Consider the following 16,825-nt stretch of genomic DNA (forward strand, 5'->3'; position numbering starts at 1 on the left):
GTATTTCAACTGGTGAATGTATAAAAAAACTGTGGTACATCCATAAAATGGAGTATTATTCACTGATATAAAGGAGTATGGTACAAAAAGACATGTAAGAAACAAAGTGTAGATGGGAAAAAGATCAGAGACTGCCAGGGATTCAGGAGAAGAAGGGTGATGAATAGCTGGGCACAGAATTTTTTTGGACAGTCAAACTCTTCTGCATGATACTGTATTGGTAGATACATGACATTTCTCAAAACACATGGAATTGCATAACACAAAGAGAGAATCCTCATGTAAAATAGGGACTTTAGAGTTGGTAATTATGTATCAATATCTGTTAATTATCACATTAATGTAACACATAATGTACCACATAATGCAAGATGTTAAAAATAGGAATAATTCTCTACAGGGGCAAGGAGAGTAGGCATATGAGAACTCTGTACTTATTTTACACAATTTTTCTGAAATCCTAAAACTGATTGTTAAATAGTCAATTAAAAAACACTCCTGTAAAACACAAAAGACCCCAAATAGCTAAAGCAATCTTGAGAAAGAAAATTGGAGCTGGAGGAATCAGGCTCCCTGACTTCAGACTATTATACAAAGCTACAGTAATCAAGACAGTACGGTACTGGCACAAAAACAGAAATATAGATCAATGGAACAGGATAGAAAGCCCAGAGATAAACCCATGCACATATGGTCACCTTATTTTTGATAAAGGAGGCAAGAATATACAATGGAGAAAAGACAATAAGCGGTGCTGGGAAAACTGTACAGCTACATGTAAATGAATGAAATTAGAACACTTCCTAACACCATACACAAAAATACACTCAAAATGGAGTAAAGACCTAAATGTAAGGCCAGACACTATAAAACTCTTAGAGGAAAACATAGGCAGAACACTCTTTGGCATAAATCACAACAAGATCCTTTTTCACCCACCTCCCTAGAGTAATGGAAATAAAATAAAAAATAAATAAATGGAGCCTAATGAAACTTAAAAGCTTTTGCACAGCAAAGGAAACCATAAACAAGATGAAAAGACAACCCTCAGAATGGGAGAAAATATTTGCAAATGAAGCAATTGACAAAGGATTAATCTCCAAAATATACAAGGAGCTCATGCAGCTCAATATTAAAAAAAACAAAAAACCCAATCCACAAATGGATGGAAGACCTAAATAGACATTTCTCCAAATAAGATATACAGATTGCCAACAAACACATGAAAAGATGCTCAATATCACTAATCATTAGAGAAATACAAATCAAAAGCCCAATGAGGTATCACCTCATACTGGTCAGAATGGCCATCATCAAAAAATCTACAAGCAGTAAATGCTGGAGAGGGTGTGGAGAAAGGGGAACCCTCCTGAACTGTTGGTGGGAATGTAAATTGATACAGCCACTATGGAGAACAGTATGGAGGTCCCTTAAAACACTAAAAATAGAACTACCATATGACCCAGCAATCCCACTCCTGGGCATATGCCCTGAGAAAACCATAATTCAAAAAGATACATGTACCACTCTGTTCATTGCAGCACTATTTACAATAACCAGGACATGGAAGCAACCTAAGTGTCCATTGAGAGATGAATGGATAAAGAAGATGTGGCACATATATACAATGGAATATTACTCAGCCATAAAAAAGGAACAAAATTGAGTTATTCTTAATGAGCTGGATGGACCTAGAGCCTGTCCTACAGAGTGCAGTAAGTTAGAAAGAGAAAAACAAATACCACATGCTAACGCACATATGTGGAATCTAAAAAACAGTACTGATGAACCTAGTGGCAGGGCAGGAATAAAGATGCAGATGTAGAGAAAGGATTTGAGGGCACAGAGGGCGAAGGGGAAGCTGGGATGAAGTGCGAGAGTAGCATTGACATATATACATTACCAAATGTAAAATCGATGGCTAGTGGGAAGCTGCTGCATAGCACAGGGAGATCAGCTCGGTGCTTTGTGACCACCTCGAGGGGTGGGATAGGGAGGGTAGGAGGAAGGCTCAAGAGGGAGGGGATATTGTGATATATGTATACATATAGCTGATTCACTTTGTTGTGCAGCAGAAACTAACAGAACATTGTGAAGCAATTATACTCCAATAAAGATATACAAAAAATAAAGTGGGATAAAACTCAAAAAAAAATCCTGTTTTTTGCAATACATTGCTCTGAAAATGAAGTAAAAATCCACAAACTGGGGGAAAATATTTTCGGAACACATAGCTCACAAATGACTTGTACCTAGGATATATAAAGAACCCTCAAGATGCAGTAATAAGAAAACAGAACAGCATTGAAAAATCATTGGAAGGGTTGAACAACTTACCAAAGATATACAAATGGAAATTAAGCACATGAAAAGATATTCAACATCATTGGTATTTAAGGAAATGCAAGTTAAACACACAATGAGATCCTACTACATCCCTACCCGAATGGCTAACATTAAAAGCACTGACATAATCAGAGTTTGGCAAGGATGCACTATAACTGTAACTCTAATATATTGCTCTTGGAAATATGAAATGGTCAAAATATCTGAGCAGACACCTCACCAAGAGGATACACAGATGGCAAATAAGCATGTTATAGTTCAGCCACTTTGGAAAACAGTGGGTATTTTTTTATTAAGTTCAACATACCCTTACCATAAAACCCAGCAATCCTACTCCTAGATACTTACCTAAGAGAAATGAAGACTTAAGCCCCTGACAAAACCTGTATGTGGATGTTTACAACAGCTTTATCAAACTAGTGGTCACCAGTGGAGACAGTGAAGGTGTGGGGCAAGATAGGGGAAGGAGATTAAGACACACAAACTATTATGTATAAAATAGATAAGCTATCAGTATAATATATAGTATATAGCACAGGGAATATAGCCAATATTTATAACTTTAAATAGAGTAAAATCTATAAAAATTTTAAATCACTATGTTGTACATATGAAACTAATATAATATTGTAAATCAGCTATACTTCATTAAAACAGCAACAACAAAAATAAAGCCTTTGCTACCTATATTTCAGTGTTTATTCCCCTCACCGCTCTCCCATTCACTCTCTTGGGAATATGGCGTCAACCTTATTCATTTTTTATCTTGCTCTAAATGATATATAGTAAAACTCAATAAATATTTCATTAATTAAAAAAGAAGAAGCCAGACTCAAGAGTCTACCTCTGTATGCTTCCATTTATATGACATTCTGGAAAAGGGAAAACTGTAGTATTGGAAAACAGATCAGTAGTTGCTAAGGGATGGGAGTGAAAAGGTGAGATGAATACAAGGTTCTATGAGGAAACTGTTGGATGTGACATAACAAATTTACATCTTGATTATGATGGTCATTGCACAACTTTATGAATTTTCATATTTTGTAGAACTGTATACCTAAAAAGGGTGAATTTCAGTTTATGTAGATTATACCTCAATAAAACAAAAATTTTTGATTGCAAAAAAAGTGCAGCAAATACTGTTAATAGAATTTTAAACAGCAAAATAAAATGCTATATATTTTTCATAATATGTAAATAAATATACAAAGGAGAATACACATGGGTGTCTGTGCTCAAAAGGGAGGTGGGAAAGGTGAATAGGACTGGAGGTGAAAAATAAAAGGGATATGCACAGATATGCACAAAACGAGAAACAGTGTTTGAATCTACAAGGACGATTAATCATATCAGTTGAACTATATTCATCTGAGATATAAAAGGAAAAAAAGAGGCTATAGTCGAAAAACACAAAACGGAGTGGATGTGAATACTGATTAACTTTATGCCGTGTAGGAAGTGTAAAGGTGCATTCCTATGACCCAACAATTTCACTTTATGATATCTACCTTAGGGAAACACTTAAACATATGCAAAAGCAATCCTGTACAAGGATGCTGGCTGTAGCATTATTTGAAATTGGGAAAAATTACAAACTAAGTGTCCACAATGGGAAATGGCAAAATCAACTATGGTGTATCCATGTTATGAAAAATTAAGTAACAGTTTAAAAATAATTAGGTAAAATTATCTGTTGTGTCTTAAAAAATTAAGACATTTTGCTAAGTAAAAGACAAAATGCAAAACAACATGCTCAGTATCACCTTACTCATATATTTATAATGCATAAAAGTATAATATACATTTTTACATGTATAGATGCATTTAAAAATTCATGGGTAAAGGTCTGAAAGATCTGCACCAAATTATTAACTATGGTTTCTTCTGGGGAAGTAACTAGAATTGTGGGTGATGGTCTGGGGAATTTTAGCTTTACCGTTAATGCCTGAATTTTTACAAGAGTGCATTTTTGCATTCCTTTGGAATTAAAACTTCATGAAACTTAAACATAAATAAATTCTAAGTTTTACTGATACATTTAAGACTCAAAAGTAAAACTGTGTTAGATAAATTTTATTCATTTTAATGTCAATTTTTAACCATGACTTGATTTGCAATTGTGGTAGACAGAGTTCTTAGTTGGCCTCAGATTTCTGCACCCTCTGCTGTACATGCCCAGTATAATCCCCTCTTTTTGAGTGTGGACAGGTCCTGTAAATATGATTTATGTCTCTCCCATGATGAGATTATATTATAAGGCAAAAGTTAAGGGATTTCTTTTCAAATATAATCAAAGTCCCTAATCAGTTGATCTCGGGTTAATTAAAAGAGAGACATCCTTGGTGTACCTGATATAATCAGGTGTCCTTTAAAATAGGAACTGAGGTCAGAGACTCTTTCCTGCTGACTTTGAAGATACAGGCCACAATGAGTTCTACAGCTGCAAGAAGTTAATTCTGCTTAACAATTACATGAGCTTAGAAGAGGATGCCAAGCCTCAGAGGAGACCCCAGACCTAGCAGACAACTTGATTGCAGCATTGTGAGACCCTGAGCAGAGCATCCAGCTAACATCTGCCCAGACTCCTGACCCATGGAAACTATAAGATACTAAACGTGCATTGTTTTAAGTTGCTAAATTTGTGCTAATTTCTTATACAGCAATATAAAATTAATCATAACTCTACAGTTATTTATATGTCTATCTCCCCTCTAAATTGCAAATGTGGGGTTTGTATTTAGAATGAAACAGTGTCTTATTCATCTTTTATTCCTGGCATTTAGTATCATTCTGATACGTGTTTGCTGAATGAATATTTTTATGTAATAAATTAAGTAGTTTAAAACTGAGTTTGTATATTTTCTCAGCTATTTAACCTCTCAAATACAGAAATTTTTAGAAAATTAATAAAATGTTCACACTTCTTAATTCACAACTACTATTTAGAGATAGCGTCTGTGTTGTGTCAAGCATGTTAGACTAGACTTTAGGAGACCTATATTCTAGTCCCAGATCTGCAATAAATAGCTATGTCATCAAGGAAATGACTTCTCCAGCTACCTCATGTATAATAGAAAAAGGCCACACTAGGAGATCTTAAAGTCCCTAACAATCTATGATTCTAAGTAGTTTAACCCCTCTAAGGTTCATCTCTCAGGTAACAAAAAGAGGTCAGAAAAATTGTCCGATCTTCCTTAGGTGGTTGTAAGATTGAAATCAAATTAGATAATGAATATGAACATGTTATAAAAAGGGAAAGCATTGTTATGACAATCTTACAATTCCAGAAAACTTATTCCTGAAGTGACAAAAAGGTGAAGACAGCATTTTTAAACATACGTGTACCAACGTACATACATGAGGGAGATGGCAAATATATCCACAAAACTCCACTAAATAATTCCTGAAACTAGCGCAATTTGTATCCATAAAATTTTTGTACTTCATAATCAAATGTCATTGAAAAAATATTTCCGCTGATTCAAATTTAAATTCAAGCTTTCAAACACAGGTTCATCCTGTCAAATTATGATTTTGGTTGTGTTGCATTATTATTATAATTTAAATAATGAAAGATGTACCTTATAACTTTAAGAGTTGAAGTTGTTGATCCTCACTGCTTAGCAACCAGGCCTTCTTGCCTAAACACCTCTTTTCAGAAGAGTCGCAACTGAACGATAGGAGAGGAAACACAATTCAGAAGAGAGCAAGTGTTGAAGATACCTATATTTGTCCTTTAGGGTCTGACTGATTTCACTTAGCTTATTTTCTTCCAAGTTTATTCATGTTGTAATGTATCAGGATTTCATTTCCTTTTTAAAAATATTTCTTTAAAATAAATGTGTATGTATTTAAAGTATACAACATGATTATTTGATAATCTATATTGAAATGATCACTACACTCAAGCTAATAAACATATCATCTACTCACATAGTTACCATAGTTACATTTTTTGTGGTGAGATAACCTGGAATGTACTCTCTTAGCGCATTTCCAGCATCCATTATAGTATTATTAACTATAGTCATCATTCCTGTACACTAGTTCACTATATTTATTGATCCTACATAACTACAACTTTGTACCCTTTGGCCAAAGGTCTCCATTTCTCCCACACTCCCAGTCCCTTGTAACCACCATTCTAAACTTTGCTTCTATGAGTTAAAAGTTAAAAATGTTTTAATAGATTCTACATATAAATGAGATTATACAATACTTGACTGTCTGTCTTATTTCACTTAGCATAATATCCTTCACATAATATACTCCAGGTTCATTCATGTTATCACAAATGCAAATGGCAATATTTCCTTCTTACTCATTGCTGAATAATATTCTATTATATATATATATGTGTGTGTGTGTATATATATACATATATATGTATATTTATATATACCAAATCTTTATCCATTCATCTGTCGATGGACACTTCAGCTGTTTGTATCTCAGGTGAGGTGCATGGCGGTAATGTGAAACTGTCACTCCTACCCTGTTTAATGTGTATTTTCTTATTTCTGTGCTCCACCCAGGTGCTGTAATTTCTCATCTGGAATCTTAATTCTTGTGAAAGTATTTCCGTGTGTGGCTAGTTGTTCAAATTTATGTTTCTTCCAGAAGATGAGCACTGAAATTCTTACATCACGATCGTGCTGGCATCATTCCATGATTTCATTCATTTTTAATGCTGAATAATATTCCATTGTATGTATATATCACATTCGGTTTATCAATACCTCTGTTGATGGAGACTTGGATTGCATCCACATTTTGGCTACATTTTGAATAGTGCTGCTTAAAATACTGATGTACAAGTATCTTTTGAGTTCCTCCTTTCAATTTTTTTGAGTATATATCTAGGAGTAGAATTGTTGAATAATATAGTAATTCTACATTTAATTTGTTGGAGGAAATTGCCATACCATTTTCCATAACTTACCATTTTCCATTCCCATCAGCAATTAACAGAGGTTGCAATTTATCCACAGCCCCACCATTTGTTACTTTCTTTTTTATCTGTTTTCTGTTTGATAATAGCCATCCTAATGGGTGTGAAGTGGTATCATAGTGTGGTTTTGATTTGCATTGCCCTAATGATTAGTGACATTGAACATCTTTTCATATACTAATTAGGTCATTAGTATATCATCTTTGGAGAAATGTCTACTCAAGTATTTTGCCCATTTTTATTTTATTTTATTTATTTATTTATTATTTTTTAACATCTTTATTAGAGTATAATTGCTTTACAATGGTGTGTCAGTTTCTGGTTTATAACAGAGTGAATCAGTTATACATATATATATATGTCCTCATATCTCTTCCCTCTTGCATCTCCCTCCATCCCACCCTCCCTATCCCACGTCACCAAAGCACCGAGCTGATCTCCCTGTGCTAAATGGCTGCTTCCCACTAGCTATTTATTGTACATTTGGTAGGGTATATATGTCCATGACATTCTCTCACTTTGTCCCAGCTTACCCTTCCCCCACCCCGTATGCTCAAGTCCATTCTTTAGTAGGTTTTCATCTTTATTCCTGTCTTGCCACTAGGTTCTTCATGACATTTTTTTTCTTAGATTCCATATATATGTGTCAGCATATGGTATTTGTATTTCTCTTTCTGTCTTACTTCACTCTGTATGATGGTCTATAGGTCCATCCACCTCACTACAAATTACTCAGTTTCATTCCTTTTTATGGCTGCATAATATTCCATTGTATATATGTGCCGCATCTTCTTTATCGATTCATCTGTCAATGGACACTTAGGTTGCTTCCATGTCCTGGCTATTGTAAATAGAGCTGCAATGAACATTTTGGTACATGACTCTTTTTGAATTATGGTTTTCTCAGGGTATATGCCCCATAGAGGGATTGCTGGGTCGTATGGTAGTTCTATTTTTAGTTTTTTAAGGAACCTCCATACTGTTCTCCATAGTGGCTGTATCAATTTATATTCCCACCAACAGTGGAAGAGGGTTCCCTATTCTCCACACCATCTCCAGCATTTATTGTTTGTAGATTTTTTGATGATGGCCATTCTGACCGGTGTGAGATGATATCTCATTGTAGTTTTGATTTGCATTTCTCTAACGATTAATGATATTGAGCATTCTTTCATGTGTTTGTTGCCATACTGTATATATTCTTTGGAGAAATGTCTATTTAGGTCTTCTGCCCATTTTTGGATTGGGTTTTTTGGTTTTTTGATATTGAGCTGCATGAGCTGCTTGTAAATCTTGGAGATTAATCCTTTGTCAGTTGCTTCATTTGCAAATATTTTCTCCCATTCTGTGGTTTGTTTTTTGGTCTTGTTTATGGTTTCCTTTGCTGTGCAAAAGCTTTTAAGTTTCATTAGGTCCCATTTGTTTATTTGTGTTTTTATTTCCATTTCTCTAGGAGATGGGTCGAAAAGGATCTTGCTGTGATGTATGTCATAGAGTGTTCTGCCTATGTTTTCCTCTAAGAGTTTAACAGTGTCTGGCCTTACATTTAGGTCTTTAATCCATGTTGAGTTTATTTTTGTGTATGGTGTTAGGGAGTGTTCTAATTTCATTCTTTTACATGTAGCTGTCCAGTTTCCACAGCACCACTTATTGAAGAGGCTGTCTTTTCTCCACTGTATATTCTTGCCTCCTTTATCAAAGATAAGGTGACCATATGTGTGTAGGTTTAGCTCTGGATTTTCTATCCTGTTCCATTGATCTATATTTCTGTTTTTGTGCCAGTACCATACTATCTTGATTACTGTAGCTTTGTAATATAGTCTGAAGTCAGGGAGCCTGATTCCTCCAGCTCCATTTTTCGTTCTCAAGATTGCTTTGACTATTCGGGGTCTTTTGTGTTTCCATACAAATTGTGAAAATTTGTGTTCTAGTTCTGTGAAAAAGGCCAGTGGTAGTTTGATAGGGATTGCATTGAATCTGTGGATTGCTTTGGGTAGTAGAGTCATTTTCACAATGTTGATTCTTCCAATCCAAGAACATGGAATATCTCTCCAACTATTTATCATCTTTAATTTCTTTCATCAGTGTCATAATTTTCTGCATACAGGTCTTTTGTCTCCCTAGGTAGGTTTATTCCTAGACATTTTATTCTTTTTGTTGCAGTGGTAAATGGGAGTGTTTTCTTAATTTCACTTTCAGATTTTTCATCATTAGTGTATATGAATGCAAGAAATTTCTGTGCATTAATTTTGTATCCTGCTACTTTACCAAATTCATTGTTTAGCTCTAGTACTTTTCTGGTAGCATCTTTAGGATTGTCTATGTATAGTATCATGCCATCTGCAAACAGTGACAGGTTTACTTCTTCTTTTCCAATATGGATTCCTTTTATTTCTTTTTCTTCTCTCATTGCTGTGGCTAAAACTTCCAAAATTATGTTGAATAATAGCGGTGAGAATGGTCAACCTTTTCTTTTTCCTGATCTTAGAGGAAATGGTTTCTCTTTTTCACCATTGAGAGCGATGTTGACCATGGGTTTGTCATATATGGCCTTTATTATGTTGAGGAAATTTCCCTCTATGCCTACTTTCTGCAGGGCTTTTATCATAAATGGGTGTTGAATTTTGTCGAAAGCTTTCTCTGCATCTATTTAGAGGATCATATGGTTTTTCTCCTTCAATTTGTTAATATGGTGTATCACGCTGATTGATTTGCATATTTTGAAGTATCCTTGCATTTCTGGAATAAACCCCACTTGATCATGGTGTATGATCCTTTTAATATGCTCTTGGATTCTGTTTGCTAACATTTTGTTGAGGATTTTTGCATCTATGTTCATCAGTGATATTGGCCTGTAGTTTTCTTTCTTTGTGACATCTTTGTCTGGTTTTGGTATCAGAGTGATGGTGGCCTCGTAGAATGAGTTTGGGAATGTTCCTCCCTCTGCAATATTTTGGAAGAGTTTGAGAAGGATCAGTGTTAGCTCTTCTCTAAATGTTTGATAGAATTTGCCTGTGAGCCATCTGGTCCTGGGCTTTTGTTTGTTGGAAGATTTTTAATCACAGTTTCAATTTCAGTGCTTGTGATTGGTCTGTTCATATTTTCTATTTCTTCCTGGTTCAGTCTCGGCAGGTTGTGCATTTCTAAGAATTTGTCCATTTCTTCCAGGTTGTCCATTTTATTGGCATAGAGTTGCTTGTAGTAATCTCTCATGATCGTTTTTATTTCTGCCGTGTCAGTTGTTACTTCTCCTTTTTCATTTCTAATTCTATTGATTTGAGTCTTCTCCGTTTTTTTGCTGATGAGTCTGGCTAATGGTTTATCAATTTTGTTTATCTTCTCAAAGAACCAGCTTTTAGTTTTATTGATCTTTTCTATTGTTTCCTTCATTTCTTTTTCATTTCTTTTTTTTTTTTTAAATTGTCACTTTTTTTTTAAATTTTATAGCTACTTTATTTATTTATTTATTATTTATTTTTGGCTGTGTTGGGTCCTCGGTTCGTGCGAGGGCCTTCTCCAGTTGCGGCAAGTGGGGGCCACTCTTCATCGCGGTGCGGGGACTGCTCTTCATCGCGGTGCGCGGGCCCCTCACTATTGCGGCCCCTCCCATTGCGGGGCACAGGCTCCAGACGCACAGGCTCAGCAGCCGTGGCTCACGGGCCCAGCCACTCCGTGGCTCGTGGGATCTTCCCAGACCAGGGCCCGAATCCGCGTCCCCTGCATTAGCAGGCAGACTCTCAACCAAAGCGCCACCAGGCAAGCCCTTTTTCATTTATTTCTGATCTGATCTTTATGATTTCTTTCCTTCTGCTAACTTTGGGGATTTTTGTTCTTCTTTCTCTAATTGCTCTAGGTGCAAGGTTAGGTTGTTTATTTGAGATGTTTCCTGTTTCTTGAGGTAGGCTTGTATTGCTATAAACTTCCCACTTAGAACTGCTTTTGCTGCATTTCATAGGTTTTAGGTCATCGTGTCTCCATTATCATTTGTTTCTCGGTATTTTTTGATTACCCCTTTGATTTCTTCAGTGATCACTTCGTTATTAAGTAGTGTATTGTTTAGCCTCCATGTGTTTGCATTCTTTACAGATCTTTTCCTGTAATTGATATCTAGTCTCATAGCGTTGTGGTCGGAAAAGATACTTGATACAATTTCAATTTTCTTAAATTTACCAAGGCTTGATTTGTGACCCAAGATATGATCTATCCTGGAGAATGTTCCATGAGCACTTGAGAAAAATGTGTATTCTGTTGTTTTGGGGTGCAATGTCCTATAAATATCAATTAAGTCCGTCTTGTTTAATGTATCATTTAAAGATTGTGTTTCCTTTTTTATTTTCACTTTGGATGATCTGTCCATTGGTGAAAGTGGGGTGTTAAAGTCCCCTACTATGATTGTGTTACTGTCGATTTCCCCTTTTATGGCTGTTAGTATTTGCCTTATGTATTGAGGTGCTCTTATGTTGGGTGCATAAATATTTACAATTGTTATATCTTCTTCTTGGATCGATCCCTTGATCATTATATAGTGTCCATTGTTTTCTCTTGTAATAGTCTTTATTTTAAAGTCTATTTTGTCTGATATGAGAACTGCTACTCCAGCTTTCTTTTGATTTCCATTTGCATGGAATATCTTTTTCCATCCCCTCACTTTCAGTCTGTATGTGTCTCTAGGTCTGAAGTGGGTCTCCTGTAGACAGCATATATACAGGTCTTGTTTTTGTATCCATTCAGCCAGTCTGTGTCTTTTGGTGGGAGCATTTAATCCTTTTACATTTAAGGTAATTATTGATATGTATGTTCCTATTCCCATTTTCTTAAATGTTTTGGGTTTGTTATTGTAGGTGTTTTACTTCTCTTGTGTTTCCTGCCTAGAGAAGTTCCTTTAGCATTTGTTGTAAAGCTGGTTTGGTGGTGCTGAACTCTCTCAGCTTTTGCTTGTCTGTAAAGATTTTAATTTCTCCATCAAATCTGAATGAGATCCTTGCTGGGTAGAGTAGTGTTGGTTGTAGGTTTTTCTCCTTCATCACTTTCAGTATATCCTGCCACTCCCTTCTGGCTTGCAGAGTTTCTGCTGAAAGATCAGCTGTTAACCTTATGGGGATTCCCTTGTGTGTTATTTGTTGTTTTTCCCTTGCTGCTTTTAATATTTTTTCTTTATATTTAATTTTTGATAGTTTGATTAATATGTGTCTTGGCATGTTTCTCCTTGGATTTATCCTGTATGGGACTCTCTGTGCTTCCAGGACTTGATTAACTATTTCCTTTCCCGTATTAGGGAAGTTTTCAACTATAATCTCTTCAAATATTTTCTCAGTCCCTTTGCTTTTCTCTTCTTCTGCTGGGACCCCCATAATTCGAATGTTGGTGCGTTTAATGTTGTCCCAGAGGTCTCTGAGACTGTCCTCAGTTCTTTTCATTCTTTTTTCTTTATTCTGCTCTGCAGTAGTTATTTCCACTATTTTATGTTCCAGGTCACTTATCCGTTCTTCTGCCTCACTTATTCTGCTATTGATCCCTTCTAGAGTATTTTTAATTTCATTTATTGTGTTTTTCATTGTTGCTTGGTTCCTCTTTAGTTCTTCTAGGTCCTTGTTAAATGTTTCTTTCATTTTGTGTATTCTATTTCCAAGATTTTGGATCATCTTTACTATCATTATTCTGAATTCTTTTTCAGGTAGATTGCCTATTTCCTCTTCATTTGTTAGGTCTGGTGGGTTTTTACCTTGCTCCTTCATCTGCTGTGTGTTTTTCTGTCTTCTCATTTTGCTTATCTTACTGTGTTTGTGCTCTCCTTTTCCCAGGCTGCAGGTTCGTAGTTCCTGTTGTTTTTGGTGTCTGTCCCCAGTGGTTAAGGTTGGTTCAGTGGGTTGTGCAGGCTTCCTGGTGGAGTGTAGTAGTGCCTGTGTTCTGGTGGATGAGGCTGGATCTTGTCTTTCTGGTGGGCAGTTCCATGTCTGGTGGTGTCTTTTGGGGTGTTTGTGGCCTTATTATGATTTTAGGCAGCCTCTCTGCTAATGGATGGGGTTGTGTTCCTGTCTTTCTAGTTGTTTGGCATAGGGTGTCCTGCACTGTAGGTTGCTCGTCATTGAGTGGAGCTGGGTCTTGGCATTGAGAAGGAGATCTCTCGGAAATTTTCACCATTTCTTATTATGTGGAGCTGGGAGGTCTCTTGTGGACCAGTTTCCTGAACTTGTCTCTCCCACCTCAGTGGCACAGCCCTGATGCCTGGCTGGAGCACCAAAAGCCTGTCCTCCACACGGCTCAGAATAAAAGGGAGAAAAGAAAGAAAGACAAAAAGAAGATAAAATCAAATAAAGTAAAATAAAGTTATTAAAACATAAAAAATAATTTTTAAGAAAAAAAATTTTAAGTAAAAAAAAAAAAAAACAGACAGACAGAACCCTAAGATAAATGGTAGAAGCAAAACTATACAGAAAAAATCACACACAGGAGCATACACATACACACTCACAAAAATGGAAAACGGGAAATATATATATATATCGTTGCTCCCAAAGTCCACCTCCTCAATTTGGGATGATTCGTTGTCTATTCAGGTATTCCACACATGCAGGGTACATATAGTTTATTTTGGAGATTTGATCTGCTGCTCCTGAGGCTGCTGGGAGAAATTTCCATTTCTCTTCTTTGTTCGCACAGCTCCCAGGGTTCAGCTTTGGATTTGGACCCGCCTCTGGGTGTAGGTCACCTGAGGGCGTCTGTTCTTCGCTCAGACAGGACGGGGTTAAAGGAGCAGGTGATTCTGGGCCTCTGGCTATCTAAGGCAATGGGGAGGGAGGGGTACGGATGCGGGGTGAGCCTGTGGCAGCAGAGGCCAGCGTTACTTTGCACCAGCCTGAGGCACGCCATGCATTCTCCTAGGGACGTTGTCCCTCTATCACGGGACCCTGGCAGTTTTGGGCTGCATAGGCTCCCTGGAGGGGAGGTGTGGATAGTGACCTGTGCTTGCACACAGGCTTCTTGGTGGCTGCAGCAGCAGCCTTAGCATCCCATGCCCGTCTCTGGGGTCCGCACTGATAGCCGTGGCTCGCGCCCTTCTTTGGAGCTCCTTTAAGTGGTGCTTGTAATCCCCTCTCCTCGCGCACCAGGAAACAAAGAGGCAAGAAAAAGTCTCTTGTCTCTTCGGCAGCTGCAGACTTTTTCCCAGACTCCCTCCCGGCTAGCCGTGGCGCACTAGCCCCCTTCAGGCTGTGTTCATGCAGCCAACCCCAGTTGTCTCCCTGGGATCCGACCTCTGAAGCCTGAGCCTCAGCTCCCAGCCCCCACCCATCCTGGCGGGTGAGCAGACAAGCCTCTCGGGCTGGTGAGTGCTGGTCGGCACCGATCTTCTGTGCAGGAATCTCTCTGCTTTACCCTCCGCACCCCTGTTGCTGCGCTCTCCTCCATGGCTCCGAAGCTCCCCCCCTCTGCCACCAGCAGTGTCTGCCCGCAAAGGGGCTTCCTAGTGTGTGGAAACCTTTCCTCCTTCACAACTCCCTCCCACTGGTGCAGGTTCCGTCCCTATTCTTTGTGTCTGTTTTTTTCTTTTTTCTTTTACCCTACCCAGGTACGTGGGGAGTTTCTTGCCTTTTGGGAGGTCTGAGGTCTTCTGCCAGCGTTCAGTAGGTGTTCTGTAGGAGTTCTTCCACATGTAGATGTATTTCTGATGTATCTGTGGGTAGGAAGGTCATGTCCACGTCTTACTCTTCTGCCATCTTTAAGCTCCTCCAAGTTGTACTCAGTGGCTGTAGGTAAGAGGCCTCAGTTCCTTGCCACATGGATCTCTCCTTAGGGCTGCTTGAGTGTCCTCATGACATGGCAGCTGGCTTACCCCAGGATGACTGATCTGGCCCGTGGTCCCAAGGACTGTCGTGGCTTCGGCTGGTGGGGCCCCTCCAGACCCAGCAGCGTCAGTGAGGCCGCCATCCCCTCAGGCTCTGGGGAAGTTCAGTGACGGTGGAGGGAAGAGAACCCAAGCCAGGAGTTCCAGCTCTGTGGAAACACGGGCTCCATTCTGCCCATTTTAAAATTGTGTTATTTGTTTATTGTATTGTTGAGTTGTAGATGTTCTGTATGTATTTTTGATATTAATCTCTTATCATATATGTAACTTTAAAATATTGTCTCTCATTCTGTGAGTTGCCTTTTTACTCTGTTGATAGTTTCCTTGGATGCACATTTTAAAAAAATTTTGATGAAGTCCAATTTCTCTGTTCTTACTTTTATTGTCTGTGCTTTTGGTATCATATTTAAGAAATTATTGCCAAATTTCATGTCAAGAAGATTTCCCCCTATGTTTTCTTTTAAGAGTTTTATTGTTTTAGGTCTCATATTTAGGTCTTTCATCAATTTTTAGTTAATTTTTGTATATGGTATTAGGTAAGGATATAACTTTATTCTTTTGCTTGTGGATATCCAGTTTTCCCAGCACCAGTTGTTAAAAACACTGTCCTTTTCCCATTGAATGATCTTAGCACCCTTATTGAAAATCATTTGACCACATGTGCAAGAGATTATTTTGGAGCTCTCTATTCTATTCCATTAGTCTGTTATAATGGATTTTTAAACAATAAGGAATCATTTGTAATCTATCTAGAAATTCATGAGAAGTAACAAAGAATTGTTCCTATCCCTAGATTTCAAGACTACTTACTAAATAACAGAGAATTGAGAGTGAAGTATTATGGATCCCCAATGTAGTTGTTTACTCATTTGTAGGAGCATTGAAAGTTATACACTCTAGGAATCTCATCAATTTCAATCCTGATTCTTCTATTAAATCATTCAATTTCTTCCCCCAAATCCCCTGAGTTCACCTAGGCCAGGTATACTTCTTTCCATCTCTACCTTCAGCACTCTTGTAAAATGCCACATCCTATTCCAGAAAATAAAATTGAACAGTGAATACACATCTACTGTAATCAACAACCAAGAGCTTCACAGGAAATAATTGCAACATTTTTTTTCAAAGTATGCACAAGCTATGCAATCTATCAGCTCTCCTTTTCAACACCTTTACTCCTCTGGTTTCTCAAGCTAGAAAACCTGGAGACATGTTTTATAAACTGAGTTATTTTATTGATTTTGTAAAAATGAGCATACTAAATTTAATTTTTTGAATAAAATTTCGAACAATAAATTACAAGAAAGTAAAGGAATCACTCTATATCCAACCACCCAGAAATATCATTATTACAGGTATCTCCCTATGTATATATATATATATAGTACAGATGGAAGATGGATGAATGATTAAATATACAGGCAATCAAAAATAATTTTATTAAAAAGGGATTGCATTATGTATTTTCCTTAAAATAAATTATCATGTCCAATTTCAGGCATTATCAATTAACTCCTTGCTTGAAAAATAAGAATATTAACTTTTTTTTAACATCTTTATTGGAGTATAATTGCTTTACAATGGTGTGTTAGTTTCTGCTTTATAGCAAAGTGAATCAGTTATACATATACATATGTTACCATATCTCTTCCATCTTGCATCTCCCTCCCTCCCGCCCTCCGTAT

This window comes from Eschrichtius robustus, chromosome X (assembly GCF_028021215.1).
Source record: "Eschrichtius robustus isolate mEscRob2 chromosome X, mEscRob2.pri, whole genome shotgun sequence".
NCBI lineage: Eukaryota > Metazoa > Chordata > Mammalia > Artiodactyla > Eschrichtiidae > Eschrichtius > Eschrichtius robustus.